Genomic DNA, 16030 nt, shown 5'->3' with positions numbered 1-16030 from the left:
AACAGCTGGTGCAGCCACAGCAGTGTACTGTACGGCAAAACGAGAAGCAACGAAAACAAATTCTTGTATTAATCGAATCTGAGTGTGTGTTGACGAATAGGTATTAGTAGGGGTAGTGACTCTAGCGTACAACGACGTCCGTTCATACGACGACGATGGGGATGATGATGTTGATGATGCCACGATAGCGAGGAGATTCCTCTCTCGCGTATTTTATGTGTGTTTACGTTTTATTTACCAGCTGAGCAGCTATCATCGCCATGACCAGTTTTGCGCAGAGCCGTTCTCCTGCTTGCACTATTGCCGGGTAAGTATTGTGATAGTGAAGTCAAAAGGAGTCTCGTGATGTTCAAATTTAAGAATGGGACAAAACTCTCACGCAATACCGGAATAACTTGATGCTGGAAAAATTATGGAGGCAGGTGGCCAAGGCGAACTAACAAGTAAGTTGAAAAACAAAGTTAACAAAGTATTCGATTTAACAATTTATTCTCTGGTTTAAGCGAAAACGGTTAAAGCAAATGGAAATCTCTTCGAGCCACGTTTGTGAAGGAGCTCGAAAAGATTCCGCAGGGAATATCGGGCGATACGGGACCATCGAGTTTTGAGGTTTTGAGGTATATGCTTGGCCTTATCTCGAGTTAATGCTTTTCATTAAAGATTAGGTCAAGCCTCGAGAATCTGGTGGAAATCGTCAATGGTACCGGAGTGATGGATTTTGTAGAAGATTTCCACTCAAACGATGAGTCCAATGAGGAGGTTTTGGCCCTTTAAGTGCCAGTAATTCGAAGATATTCGATATACCGCTAAAACAAAGAAGCCATAAAAGAAACCGGAAGAAAAATTGGACTTTTGCGTTGACTTACAAAAACTGGTCCAAGCCCATATGTATTATGGAAACAGATTCCGAAATAATTCGAATAGAACTGATCTGAACCAATATTCTACACCCATACGAAATCATGCAGATGCTTCTTTTATTGAGGTACCAAAAACATTTCTATCATCCAACATTAGCTATTAACATACACCGAATATTTCCAACTAAGCAAATATTTGGACTGTACAATACTACGACGATCAGGAAAGCAACAGTTCTAAGCTTCCACCAAGGCAATATTATTCCATAGTAACATTTCTCATCTTCAACGTTGTATCACAATAATTAACAGACATAGCATTAAATTCAACCAATACTTTCCCAAAACAATCACCAATCCAAAGCTAAATGAATTCAATCACTGTGAATTCGGGAGTACCTCAAGGAAGCCACTTAGGACCACCGTTATTCGTACTCGTGATGAACAAGCTTCCAGACAATTTGACTAATGCTGATGTGAGAATTTTCTTGCCCGTCAAAACAAATGACGTTTGTTCTAAATTACAACTGGACATGCAAAGTTTTGGACAATTCTGCTCGGATAGTGGTCTCCCGCTCCCGCTCACAAGGTTTATCATTAAAATTTATAACTTCACGAGAAAATTCGAGCTGAACACTTTGTAGAGTATCTAAAATTACTGTCAACTGTAGTATTTTGAAGAAAATACCCAGTGATGCTCTGAGGCAGCATATAAAAGTTTATGGAACAATCGTAAGCACAACAAACTATTTTATGTCAAGATATGATAATATAATTCTTGGTGCTATAGAGTCACCATGAGCGGGAAAGGGTTAACGTTAACGCTGAAAAATGTTCATTTATGACATTTTCTCGTAAAATATCTCCTATCGAGTTTAAATATCATTTCAAAAGAACTGAGTTACCACGTAAAAAAATAGTTCGCGACCTAGGCGTTACACTTGACCGACAACTTTCGTTTACAAACCAGATTGACAATGTAGTAATAGACAACCTAAAAATGTTTTCTCTTGTGAGACAGTACGGACGGGATCTCAAAGACCCTTATTCTATATTAGCCGTTTACAAAGCGCCAGTGCGGAGCAAGCTAGACTTTGCGAGTGTTGTTTGGCGCCCCCAGTATGTAACACATATTCAAAGAATTGAAGGAATTCAAAAAAGATACAATGGTGATTAACTACCTGCCTATCAAGAATTGTGTGCATTAGTTAACATTGACACAGTACATTGCCGACATAGGATTGCTGACATAGTGTTTTTCACCAATGTATTAGCAGGACGGACTGATAGTCAAAGTCTCTCAGCTAGAATACATCGTAATAGCAATACGGTTACGCAAAAAAATCCAGTGTTCAACCCTCCGCAACGAGCTCGGAATTATTCACGACATGAACCTACATGTCGCCTGCAATCTTAAAAAACAGACTTTATTTAAGAGAACAACTTCATGATTGCTGATTTATTGTATTTTTGTTTTAAATTTATTGTATTTTAATATTAAGTGTGGATTACGGGCCCAAAGCCTATATTTTCCAGAAATAAATAAATAAATCTGTTTTTTTTTCAAATAAATTAAGTTTATTTTTTTCACAAAATTATTGAAGTAATTGCGCACAAAACATCCTGTTTTGTGCAAATCTTATTAAATCCGCAACTTTGGGTTATTTTATCGTGAACTTGATTTATGTCAACATTTTCTTCCAAAAATGATTCGAGTTCTTCGTGATCCATGATGACGTTATGAAGTATACATATTGCTTTAGCGATTTCATCTGCAAATTCTATTCCAGTCTTAATTAGTTTCCATTAAAGCATTCTCTAAGCGCTAAACACTGAACTCACTAACCCCTCACAAGCTGAAAGAAGTTGAAACACCATGCTGGATACACTAAAACGAAGACTCGGCATCTTCATGTTTACGCAAACACCTCAGACCAAAACTGCTCAAATAAAACATCACTGCTTAGCCACGTACAAATGTTTAAAAAACAATTCAATTCGTTACTCAATTAAAGTTAAAATTAAAATTGGAACTTCCCTTTCCTCACCACAAATCCCCACTAGCTCGTCGTCAGCCGCGAGAAATAAAAAATGTGCTTCTCTCTATTCCCTGCTAATCTAGAATTAATAGAAAATGTTCTTGGCTCAGCTAAACATAAATTGCATCGCGCCGTGTCAAATAAACTATTTAGAACAACCCGCTAACCCATTATTATTTAGATTCTCATACAGTTAAATTTATTGCTCATACAAATTAATAAGTTATTAAAATAGTTGCTTTTGAGTGCAATTTACAGCGAGTTATTATAAAATTCACATAACGATTTTTATTCTTGAGAGTTTTGTGATAATAAGGCAGAACAAAAGCAATATTGTTTTTTTTTTTTAAATAAAGTAAAGTTGAATGAAATAACCAGCTGATCACTTTTCATTCGTCTTTAAGCGTCTTCTTTCACTTGAATTTCAGCGTTTGCGATTTGTTCAAGTTTAAGTGAAATGTCCAAATTGAAAGTCCCGAATATTCACATTTTGCACATAAGAAATAAAAAATGTGCCTCTCTCTATTCCCTGCTAATCTAGAATTAATAGAAAATGTTCTTGGCTCAGTTAAACATAAATTGTATCGCGCCGTGTCAAATAAACTATTTAGAACAACCCGCTAACCCATTATTATTTAGATTCTCATACAGTTAAATTTATTGCTCATACAAATTAATAAGTTATTAAAATAGTTGTTTTGAGTGCAATTTACAGCGAGTTATTATAAAATTCACATTACGATTTTTATTCTTGAGAGTTTTGTGATAATAAGGCAAAACAAAAGCAATATTGTTTTTTTTTTAAATAAAGTAAAGTTTAATGAAATAACCAGCTGATCACTTTTTATTCGTCTTCAAGCGTCTTTTTCCACTTGAATTTCAGAGTTTGCGATTTGTTATAGTTAGAGTGAAATTTCCAAATTGAAAGTCCCGGAAATTCACATTTTGCTCTCCTGATTTTCATTGTGATTCGCAGGTGGAAATAACCCTATTCTTTTTTCCGAAATTGTTCAACAGACATCATTCAAAACGTTTTACACGTTGAGTTTTTTGGTGATTTTCAGGGGTTTTTTGTACAATGGTACGCCGGAACATACGTAAGCACACCTGGATGCACCCGAATGGAGAGCTTTGCTCTCAAATTGACCACGTTCTGATTGATGGACGGCACTTTTCAGACGTTACAGACGTGAGGTCGTTCAGAGGACCGAACGTTGACTCGGATCACTATCTCGTAGTAGCCAAAATCCGCGCCCGGCTGTCCAACGTGCTGAAATCCAAGGCAACGAGGAGGATGCAGTTGAACATCCAGCGGCTATCAACTTAAGGAGTGGCTGCAGAGTACTCGCAGAAAGTTGATGAACGGATTGAGGAATGAGTTGAAGGGAACCTGAATGAACAGTAGAGGCACATCCACAGTTCGATCAGCACTACAGCGCGAGAAGTGTTGGGTACAACTGCGGCAGCTGCGCCCAATGAGTGGTTTGACGCTGAGTGCCAGCGAGTGACGGAAGAGAAGAACCGCGCCAGGGGTAACATGTTGGCCACGGCTGTGGCTCGTCAGAGCATGGGGAGATATCGAGATGCAAGAGCCGCTGAAAAGAGACTCCATCGCCGGAAGAAACTACTGCATTGGGAGCGTATTCTTGCGGAGGCGGAAGGTTGCTTCTCCAGGCACGATGCGAGGAGCTTCTATAAGAAGGTCAACGGAATCAGGAATCGAAACGTGTCAGCCCCTGTCATGTGCAACGATAGGGAGGGGAACCTGATAACCGATAAAACAGAGGTGGCCAGGCGTTGGAAGGAACATTTCAGTGTGCTGTTGAACGGTGAGGGAAACAGTGGAGTCGAAAGGAGCAGGATGACTATTGAGAATGATGGTCAAGCTGTGGATCCACCATCCATGGACGAGGTGAAGAAAGCAGTGAAGGAGCTGAGAAACTGCAAGGCAGCCAGGAAGGACGGCATTCCCGCCGAACTCTTCAAAGTCGGGAGCGAACAGCTGTATCGTGCCATCCATCGGATCATGCTGAGAGTGTGGTCTGATGAAGAATTGCCCTTGGACTGGTTGGAGGGTCTCATATGCCCGATCTACAAAAAAGGCCATCGCCTGGACTGTATCAATTATCGGGGCATAACTCTTCTCAATACCGTGTACAAAATTCTCTCCCGCATCCTGTTCCACAGACTGAGGCCATTGCAGGAGACCTTTGTTGGCGAGTACCAATGCGGTTTTCGAAGGGGACGCTCCACGACGGACCAAATGTTTACCTTGCGACAAATCCTCGATAAATTTCGAGAATACAACTTGCAGACGCACCATCTGTTCATAGACTTCAGGCCAGCGTACGATTCAGTCAAGAGAAATGAGTTATGGCAGATTATGATTGAACATGGCTTCCCAACAAAGCTGATTAGGCTGATACGTGCCACCCTTGAAGGTTCTACATCAAGCGTCAGGATAGCCGGTGAGATATCGGACTCGTTCGTGACGATAGATGGTTTGAAGCAGGGTGACGGGCTGTCGAACTTATTGTTCAACATCGCACTGGAAGGTGCAATACGGAGGGCTGGTGTGCAGAGAAGCGGCACCATCATTACGAAGTCGCACATGCTTCTCGGTTTTGCGGACGATATCGACATCATTGGTATCAACCGTAGAGCTGTGGAAGAGGCCTTCGGACCTCTCAATAGGGAAGCTGCGAGATTAGGGCTTGTCATAAACTCTGCCAAAACGAAATACATGGTGGCTGGCAGAGTGCGTGGTGGTCCGTCGGAGGTTGGTGCTGCGATGGTACTAGATGGGGAAACATTTGAAGTAGTCGACGAATTTATTTACCTGGGAACATTAGTGACATGTGACAACGAGGTTAGCGGTGAGATAAAGAGGCGGATAGCAGCCGTAAACAGGGCCTTTTACGGACTACGTAACCAGCTATGGTCCCGCAGTCTGCAAATCCGTACTAAACTTGCACTCTATAAAACACTGATTCTTCCGGTGGCTCTCTACGGCCATGAATCATGGACGCTGAAAGAGGCTGATCGGCGAGGTCTTGGTGTTTTTGAGCGTAGGATTCAAAATCGTTTAAAATCTGTCCACGTCAGGGGCGACTCGTCCATAGGGCAAACCTGTGCATTGCACACGGGGACGCCAGGCAAAAGATATATTTCAAAAGCAAATTTATGTTTATGGGGTAACCGCTCCTATATTCATCTTATCACGCCTTTTTGATCAATTTATCGTCAAATTTTACCATATTTTCAACGTAAAATTTTCAGCCACTTGAGAGAATCGAGAGGCAAATAGATTTACTTTCAAAAATTTGTAGAAATTTGACGGTAAATTGGACAAATGAGAGAAAAAAGATGATAATAGGTGCACCAACCTGTTGAGATGAACAATGGAGCGATTACCCGATTTGGTTGGTTTTTAGTTTTACTTTTAAATAGTAATATAGAGAATGACTTGCGTGATTACGCGAACATGATTGTAACTACTTCCCCAAAATTTGATTTTCAGAACTTGTAGTTGAACAGGCAGGTTCAAAAGCCACGGGTCGCCCCTGGTCCACGTGGTATGTGGATGGCCCATTACTGTAAAAGTACGTTCTTTCGTGACTAAGGTTTTACGCGATTGCATATTATACGATTGTGAAAATAATGGTAATAAAATATCATGCTCAATTTTCTTAAACATTACTAAAAACAAAATAAAAGCCTTCCCAAAAGTTCAGTCAATGAAAGATTGAAAGATTTTCTCAAATTTTTTAGTAATATTGAAAAAATTCACCGCGACTCAAACACTTAAATTTACTCCTTTACCGTGTGTTTTAATATAGACTTGATCTCATCGCCCTTAAGGCACACCGAGAAAGTCACGCACAGCCTACGATTATGTTCCCTAGTTTTCAGGTTAAATTTTTCTATTCGTACGCGGTTGCCGATGTGGCATACCCATCTGCCTGCCAGTCAAAAGAAGAAAATAAAAACAAACAACAAGTTCACAGTATGTGCGATACATATAGGTATGTATACATAAATAAACACAATTAAGTAGCCTTGGCAGCATATGATACAGAGGCTCATGATGATCATCGCTGGCTATGCATTAGGGGTTGTGAATGTTTCGTTTTCTGGAGAGAAAAAAAAAACAACGCAAAACAAGCTGTAAACCTGATTTCTAGTTTGTAAATATTGTATTAGGTATTCAAACTGTTGGTTGTTGTTTTCAAATATTTTCTGCATAATAGAGCAAATGTTCTAGTGAGCAACAATTCCAGTCTTCTTTCCAGTAAATTTAGCTCGCATTATCTCTGTTTTATGTTAGAGGTCAACCGAAAACCAAAACAAAGAAATATCATTAGACTACCGTGAGTCACGGCTAGTAAAAATCCCGAATTCAAAAATATTTATAAGCTGCCAGGTCATCATGACGTCGTTAAGAATAAATAAATAACATTGCCCATTATTATAAATATAATAGTCTAGCCAGCTTCAAATACATGCCCAGGCAGACCAGCGGTTATAGGTATAGGAATCATCATTTGCAATAGTGTGATAGCGAATACCCCTCAGCTGTGGAACGGGAAACCAAAACAAAACCATGATTTCTCATTCATCAGTTAATTGGTTCATTCGAATCATGTATACTCTCTACAGGAAAGGCGATTGAACTGATCGATGGTGGTTTTATTCCCTATTTCATATCTTCGATTAAGATTAGTGCCCTCATGAAATATTACATGTTGAATTCGATATTTTGTACAGTAAATAAAATGATAATGACTAAAATAAGGACTATTTGAAATTCAAAGAGTCTTATGTTATAGAATTATTTTAATTTTTTTAAGTAAAATAGGAACTCTAATTTTGACAGAAATGTTATTTGTATATTCTTTTCTCACTTCAATAGTCGGAACATTTGAATTTTGCAGTTCTATGAACTGCTGCTATTATAAATAAAAAATACATTAATGTTACAAGCTCCGATGTTATTTTTATTATTATGTGGCATTTCAGACCTATTAGAAGCGACGAATAAAAACAAAACAAAAACAAACGCCATCTAATCAATCTCCAATTCTCAAGTTCACACCGTTATTGCTCTATGGTGAGTTACTGACCATCGACCCAAAATTGTTATTTAATTATATTTTTCTTATTGTTATGTTCTAACGACGTGTTTATATGATCTCTGAATTGTACTGAGTCAGTGTTTGTGGTTTTTTCTTCAAACGAAAGTATGCATATTATTAAATCCGCTGGCTAGCTTGTATCTCGATGATGACTAAGAAAAAGTCGCCTGCAAAATGATGGTGAACGATGTTTAGTCCGTGTATAATCTAATCTCTTATTGGTCAAAATTTTTGCGTTTTTTTCACATGGAATAGGCTCAAAGTATGGCAATATTGGTACTACCTGTGTACCGATCATGCTATCGACTGCGGTGGCATGGAAAGTATTTTTACCTCGGCAGTGTGCTATAAATGAGACTGTTAGATAAGATAATGTTAGATTAACGTTACTGACATAAAGATGTTGGAGTTGAAGCGAAGATTGAAAGCGAATTATTACTGAAATTTAACACTTCCCGCCATTAAATTGATTATTTCCAGTCCAGCGTATTCCTTAACCTGTTAAAAAACATTAACATGAGAAAGACTCGTAATTCTATGTTAACTTGTGGTCGTGTCTCATACACAACTCTTCAACTTTTTCAACATTATCGTGGTGTCAGCGATTGAAGAATATTAAAAAAAAAATATAAGCATGTCGAGAAAATACAAAAAATATTGAATCTAAAGATCTAATGATTGGACAGTTTTCTTTTCTTGATACCATTCTTTATGCTAACCAATTTTCCAACTTGGTAAATCTTTTTTTTTTTTTTTTGTAAAGATTATACATATTTAGTCACAGTTGCTAAAAATATTCCACAGCAAACAATATATATATATAACATTAGGTAATCTTCATCCTGGCTGTATATTTTTTATTTTTTCCCGTAATTTGCCTTCACCGTGAAAGTGTTCTTAAAAATCTGTTCCAGGCAATTCACAAATTCCGAACGAAATAAAAGAGAAAAGCTGAATGTAGAAAATTCGTAACAAATCCCTCCAAATACCGGATTTTTGATGACTTTGTTATCAATAATAGGAAAAGATTGTTTATCGCGCCATTGTAACAAACACTATCATGGATATTCATAGTCATCTAACCGCCATTTAGTCAACTCTTCTGTTCCAAACCTTAATGTGTAGTAGGAGTTAAATCTGAAAGCGTTAATTTTGACAAATCATCGAAGTTAAAAAATTTACGTCCAGTGATCACCATCATTCATATCTACTCAAACAGAGTCTACTCAAACAGAGTTTTCTTCCTTTAGTTAAGTCCGAACGAGCGGTGGCTAGTAAGGACAGCATTCGCTCGAACAGCGAGTCGGCCGAAGGCCGCGAGTGTATTACTTTCCAAATGACACCTTGAAGCGAAATATATGTTATTGAAAGAGGGCTGTGATGATGACGACGATAGTAACATATTCCGCATCACTTCCCCTTGGCCTTGTGTCCTTTCGGCCTTGTATCCATTCGGCCTTGTATCTATTCGGCCTCGCGTCCATATGCCTCGTGACCGTATGCCTACCGTACATTATGCCTAGCGTACTATGCCTCGCGTCTGTATGCTTAACGGGGTGTCATCGGCGCGTTCGTAACGTTGGATGGACTGAAGCAGGGGGATGCGCTCTCCAACTTACTGTTTAACTTCGCCCTTGAAAGTGCCTTTTAGCCATCTAAGAGGAAAGTGGCGAAGGTGGGACTCAGCATTAACTCTGAGATTGATGAGACACGATTTGAAGTGGCTTTTTCAATCAGTGTTCTGTTGAAAAATAGCCGTCTGATGATCTTCGAATGGCCATGAATATGTAGTATGTTTGGTATGTTCTGCTGAGCCACGATGTCATGAGTTGAGACAGGGGCTGGTAATCCTCGGGTCCTGGAGGTTCAACGTTGGGAGTAGGTGAAGGTGAAGGGGAAGGGGACTAGACATGGGCATGGATGGATTTTAGGAAAACGTATATAAGGGACATGTAGAGTAGTTCAAGGCTCGCCAAGACTTCACGAACAGGAACAGCTGGTTGTCTACCCTGGGCCTGAAGGGAAGCTATTAATTTAGACCTGGCGTCACGGTGTACAGGGCATGACCAAACAACATGCTCTATGACGTGATAACCTTCACCACAACAACAGATATCACTTTCCCCGAGCCCAACTAGACGGAGATGCGCGTCAAATCTGTAGTGATTGAACATAAGCCGAGACATCACGCAAATGAAATCTCGGCCTACATCCAACCCCTTGAACCACGGGTTCGTCGATACATTGGGTGTAATGGAATGTAACCTTCCCAGTTCCCCTCTGGTCCAAGAATTTTGCCAACTGATGATCGTATTCTGACGTACAAGTGCAAAAAATCCATCAAAGGCAATTGGTCTTTCATAAATGTCACCGTTTGTTGCGCCCACCTTAGCCGAAGAGTCCGCTTTCTCATTGCCCGGTATCAAGCAGTGAGAAGGGACCCACGCTAAGGTAATCTGAGTAGATTTTTCGGATAAAGCACTCAAGTGTTCCCGTATTTTTCCCAGGAAATACGGAGAGTGCTTTGAATCTTCCATCGATCGGAGAGCCTCAATGGAACTGAGACTGTCCGTAAAAATGAAATAATGGTGCGTGGGCATTTTGTCGATAATCCCTAGGGTGTACTGAATTGCAGCTAATTCTGCGACGTAAACAGAAGCAGGATTATCGAGCTTATGGGAGACGGTTGACTTGTTATTGAAGATACCGAAGCCAGTGGACCCATCAAAAAAAGATCCGTCAGTGTAGAACATATTGTCGCAGTTGATGTTACGATATTTATTGGGAAAAATTTTGGCTGCGTAAATGATCCGGGATTCCAAACACAGTAGAATCGGAAGTATTTGAGGGGAGGTTATTACGATAAAAAGAATAACACCTCTTAATCTCTAGAAGTACTCCTCCATATGGGGTGTCTCGATCAAGGCGGATAATGTTAAAATCATGGAAGTTGAGATCAATATTCGAAGTAAGTCAAGTTTCACAAAGGAAAAATGCATCGCATTTGTTTTTAGTTATCAAAACTTCAAACGAATCAATTTTTGGTAAAATACTTCTACAATTCCATCGTAAGACAGAGATAGAATCCTTCATATAAGCAGAAGAATTAGGCATCGAAGCATACAATCGCTGCGAGGAGGGGTCATTGGGCAGTCAACTGCTTCAAAAATGATCTAACTGTTGGGAGGAAAGAAAAATCGGGTACAAAGAAGATTCAAAAATCCAGTCCACAATGCCAGAAAATTTTACAAATCCAGAGTTTGTTTCATCAACTGGATGTGCAAATGGAACAACTGGGGTTTTAGATGTTCCTGGCAGTGCAGAGAACTCCTTCTGGGACTTCAAATTTGCAAGCCCAAGAGGAGTTTACTTCTGTTTTTCCGCAGCACTGTTTGGTTTATTTGAACCTTTCATTCCACTTTGGGAAATCTTAGGACCTTTGCGGGGAAGTTTAGGAAAGGAAATATTTTTCCTCTTTCTAGACTCCCCAGGATAGGCATAAGATGTTCCCGTTGGTGAATCAGCAGAATCGGTTTCATCAGAGGACAACAGATCGAACGGGGTTGATGTTGTGGGAGAAGTGGTAGTGGTCTTTTTCAGCATATCAGGGTTGGAATGCTTTGAACACTTGCCACAGCGTGCCTTATTGCAGCAATAGGCGGCGGGCGGTGTTACTTAACTGCTTACAATTCAGGCAGTTCATGACGCGGGGCACATATACAGTCAAACCTGTTTTTGTGCGTTTCTTTTTCGTGCGAAATTTATTTTGTGAGACTTTTTTTATGCGATTATTTTTTTTTTGTGCGGCATATGAAAAAGGACCACTTCCGACAACATTTTCAGCCATTTAGTTTTTTCCGATTCTTGGAATGAATTCCAACGCATTACAGAAGTGTTGCTTTCGAAAATTACTATTTGAGCCAGTTTTAAGTAGGAAAAGTCAACAATTGCTTGCCTACGAAGGAAAGCGGTTGAAAGGATTAGCATGTTTAAAAAAGTTTCGTTTATCAATCCGATGTGACCATTTGTGAAAAAAAAAATCAATCCGATGTTTTAAAATTGTTCTCATAGGTATTCTAAATCAGAATCAACAACTTTCGAGTTATTTTTACCTGAAAATTTTTTTTATGCTGTCCCTATTCACCGCATAAATTTTTTTTTCCAATAATGCTGTGGAAATACTGTTTTGTAGCTGCACGTGAAGTTTCAAATGATTTTTTTATGCGATTTTTTTTGTGCGGTCCCTATCCCTCGCACAAAAACAGGTTTGACTGTAATCGCACAGGGAGACGAACCCGGTGGATCGAGACGTGGCTAGGCAATGCAGTCGAACGTAACTCGAAACGAGTCTGACGGAGTGTACACCTTTGTGCCGCCGACTACAGACACAGAGCGGAATCGCTTGCAATCGATAATCTTTACCTTTACATCGTGGCACAAAGAATTTTTGAAGCAGCCAAAGCCGCTTTTCAAAATACACTCGACCGACAGACTCGAATCGGTTATGACACTGTCGATCTCCACGTCTCGTGCGGGTATATAAACACGATACTCGCGTGTGAAGAGCTCAGAGCAAGCTATTGCATTGGCCTGTTCCAGGTCACTGACCACGACACGGAACTTGTTAGGTCTGACCTTGGAAATTTCGGTCACGACCTTGTACCCTTTCGAAGACGGAAGATTGGGGAGTGAGGAATCTACCTCCTTTGCGTTAGAGCTAGCGCACTAGCGCCGACAAGAACACGTACCTTTTTTCTTCCTTGCAGCAGGTTTGGTTGTCCAATCGTTCGAAGCTGCAGCCGTTACAGCCACAGAGCAGCGCAAAAACAGCCACACAACAGCGAGCCGAGCACGGAATCACTTCGCGTAGCGACACAACACACTATAGCCGGTTGGTCTTGAACGCAGAATGTCTTCTCTTTTGTTTTGTACACACAGACCGAACTATAATGGAACGACCATTTTGCACGTCCGTTTCTGTCGAGTCTTCGACGCGAAATGGATTTGAAGTGGTTGATGAATTCGTTTATCTTGGTACGCGTATGAGCCGCGAAGTGAAACGATGAGTTGTAGCTGCGAACAGGGCGTTCTACGGAATTTGTTGCCAGTTAAGGTCCCGTAGTTTGCAAACTGACACAAAACTAGCACCGTATAGGACGCTGATCCTCCCGGTTGCCCTTTACGGACATAAAGCATGCACGCTGAAGGAAGTTCGACAAGTGCTTGGAGTATTTAAGCGTAAGGTTCTGCAATCGATTTTTGGCGGTAAATTGGATAGAGTAATTAAGATGGAGTGTGGCGCATACGCATGAATCACGAGTTGCTCACATGCTGATATAGTGAAGGTATAGGGGGCAGGCTTTTGTGGACTGGGCAATGCCCGATGAGAAAGCCGCCGAACCATATTCAGCAGAGAACTTGGAAGAGGCCCGTGGCGTAAACCTTGAAACTTTTTTTTCAATTTTTACCGCTGATCAATGCATTAATAGTAAAAATTAGCGTATTACAAAATTATGGGTTATTGTTATCCATCACGCCCAACGAGTGGTTTGACGCTGAGTGCCAGCGAGCAATGGATGAGAAGAACCGCGCCGGAGGTCACATGTTGGCTACGGCTGTGACAGGTCAGAGCCAAGGCAGATATCGAGCAGCTAGAGCCAAGGATGGAATAACTCGTATCGCATAACAATCATTCGGGTATCATTTCTGAACGTGCTATTTATAAGCTTTCAATCCTAGCAAACCATCGCTATTAAAAGTTACACATTCTCACGCATGCAAGAGACAACTGAAGGCAAAGAAATATATGGTAGCCTTCTTTGATGATTTTGTTTCAGTATTGCCTGCTTTAGGCGGAGCGAGCAACATATAGCGAGTGTTTCACGAAAGAATCGTAAACGATTGCACTCAAGCGATCGCAATGATTTTTTCAAATGTTGGTTGCTTGTAGGCGGAATTCTGCTACTCCACGTCGTGCTTTCACCGTGATATACCACGATGATCCATGGTGATTTCAAGTATCACATGCTATGCACCATGCTACAATTTCCGTTAGCATTGATGATACCTGCTTGCTCCGGTAAGCAAACAATTGAACGCAATCTAACGTTCATTTGGATTCATAATTTTGTATCACTGGCGATAATGGTGCTTATTACGGGAGTCACTTCACGGTGAAATCAGAGTGAAGTGCACAAAATCCTATTACGGGACTCACGTAAGTGAGAAAAACGTCGCGAAGTGACAGCTGCCGTGGAATCTGGGTTATTATGAGTGTCATATAAGTGAAGTGAGAACGGAAAAAGCGACGTTTCGCGTGGAATTATTTCACGACCATTTTGAACGGTGAAATGATTCCACGAAGATGCCATAAGTCTTAAAGTTGATTGATTTGTGATCTAATGGTAAATATTGGATTTATTCTTCAGTAACGAAGCGGATCAAAGTTTGATCCGTGCCTTAAAGCGGTAAATTTTTCATTTTTTTGTCCGATAAAAAAAATGCAAACTAGTTCAGGAAATTTTCGATACCAAAAAAACATTATTTTTTTATGTCGAATGTCTTAGAAATGCAGAACACGTCGAGATCTGGTGTTATCTAGAAAAACGGGAACGACTGTCTGGGACTTAGACATTTTTGAGCTGGGAAACAATCTTATTTCACTTGTCCTATTCTCAATTTCACTTCACTGTCAATCTCACTCCACGGAGGTGATTTTTGTCACTTCACTTGAGGTGGAATCGGGAATAGGTCTAAAAAAGTGAAGAGGGCGTGAGAGTGAAACATATTTCACCGTGAAGTGACTCCCGTAATAAGCACCAATATCTCAAAGATTCTCGCAATAATGTTGAATGCAAGTGAACTTGGATACAAAAAATACTATCGTGTTTGAATCATTCAGTCTCCTTCTATGGTATTCGGAACTTTCAGAAGCGAAAAACAATCAGCAGCGTTTCTATGGAAAACTTGTACGCGAGTGGAAATAGTTGAACGATAACTGATGAATCAAAGAACACATTTGCATGAAATATTGCTAGTGAGTGAACTTTTCCATGCTTGGCTAGAGCGGTTAAAAAAAGACTCCATCGCCGAAAAAAAAAAACACTGGGCATTGGGAACGTGTTCTTTCGGAGGCGGAGGGCTGCTCCAGGTATGATTCGAGAAGCTTCTACAAAATGATTAACGGAATCAGGAACAGAAAGGTGTCTGTCCCTGTCATGTGCAATGAAAGAGAAGAGAAACCTGATTACCGATAAATCAGAAGTGGTCAGGCGTTGGAAACAACATCTTAGCGTGCTGTTGAACGGTGAGGTAGATAGAGGCATCCAAAGGAGCAGGATTGACATTAAGAATTCTTTGAAGCCGACCATTTTATTTACATAGGTATATTGGGGACGTGCGGCAATGAGGTTAGCCGTGAGATAAAAAAGGCGGATAGCGGCCGCAAACAGGGCATTCTATGGATTGCGTACCCAGCTGAGGCCCCGCAGCCTGCAAATCCGTACAAAACTAGCCTTCTATAAAACACTGATTTTCTCGTTGGCGCCATCCAAAATTTACAGATAGTACCCCAGTCTAGAAAAACAAAGATGTAGCCCCACGTCAGAATTGTGATTATTCCAAGCATCTTATAAAAAAATATATATTTAATATTTTTCCTTTTTTTTTTCTATACGTAGATTTGTCGTTTAATAATAAATTTACACATTTTGAGCAACTTAGTAAACATTTCAAAAGGTTGTTCGGTCATCAAAACTCCTGGTGCCCTAGAGCAACCATGAAAAAGATATGGGTTTGGGATTTTTTAAATTTCATAATTTTTTATACAGAAACGTACACGGATTATGAATTACGATTTTAGTATTCGTGTCGGATCGCAAAACCTGGATTATCAACTTTTTAAAAAAATGTCTTGAAATATTTCAAATTTAAATTTAAAAAAAATGTAATATTTGCGAAAATTAGCCTTTTAGATGTTTCGTAACTCGCTAGCAAT

The sequence above is a fragment of the Wyeomyia smithii genome, chromosome 3, assembly GCF_029784165.1.
Source record: "Wyeomyia smithii strain HCP4-BCI-WySm-NY-G18 chromosome 3, ASM2978416v1, whole genome shotgun sequence".
NCBI classification, from domain to species: Eukaryota; Metazoa; Arthropoda; class Insecta; order Diptera; family Culicidae; genus Wyeomyia; species Wyeomyia smithii.
Note: the sequence above shows the minus strand (reverse complement) of the source record.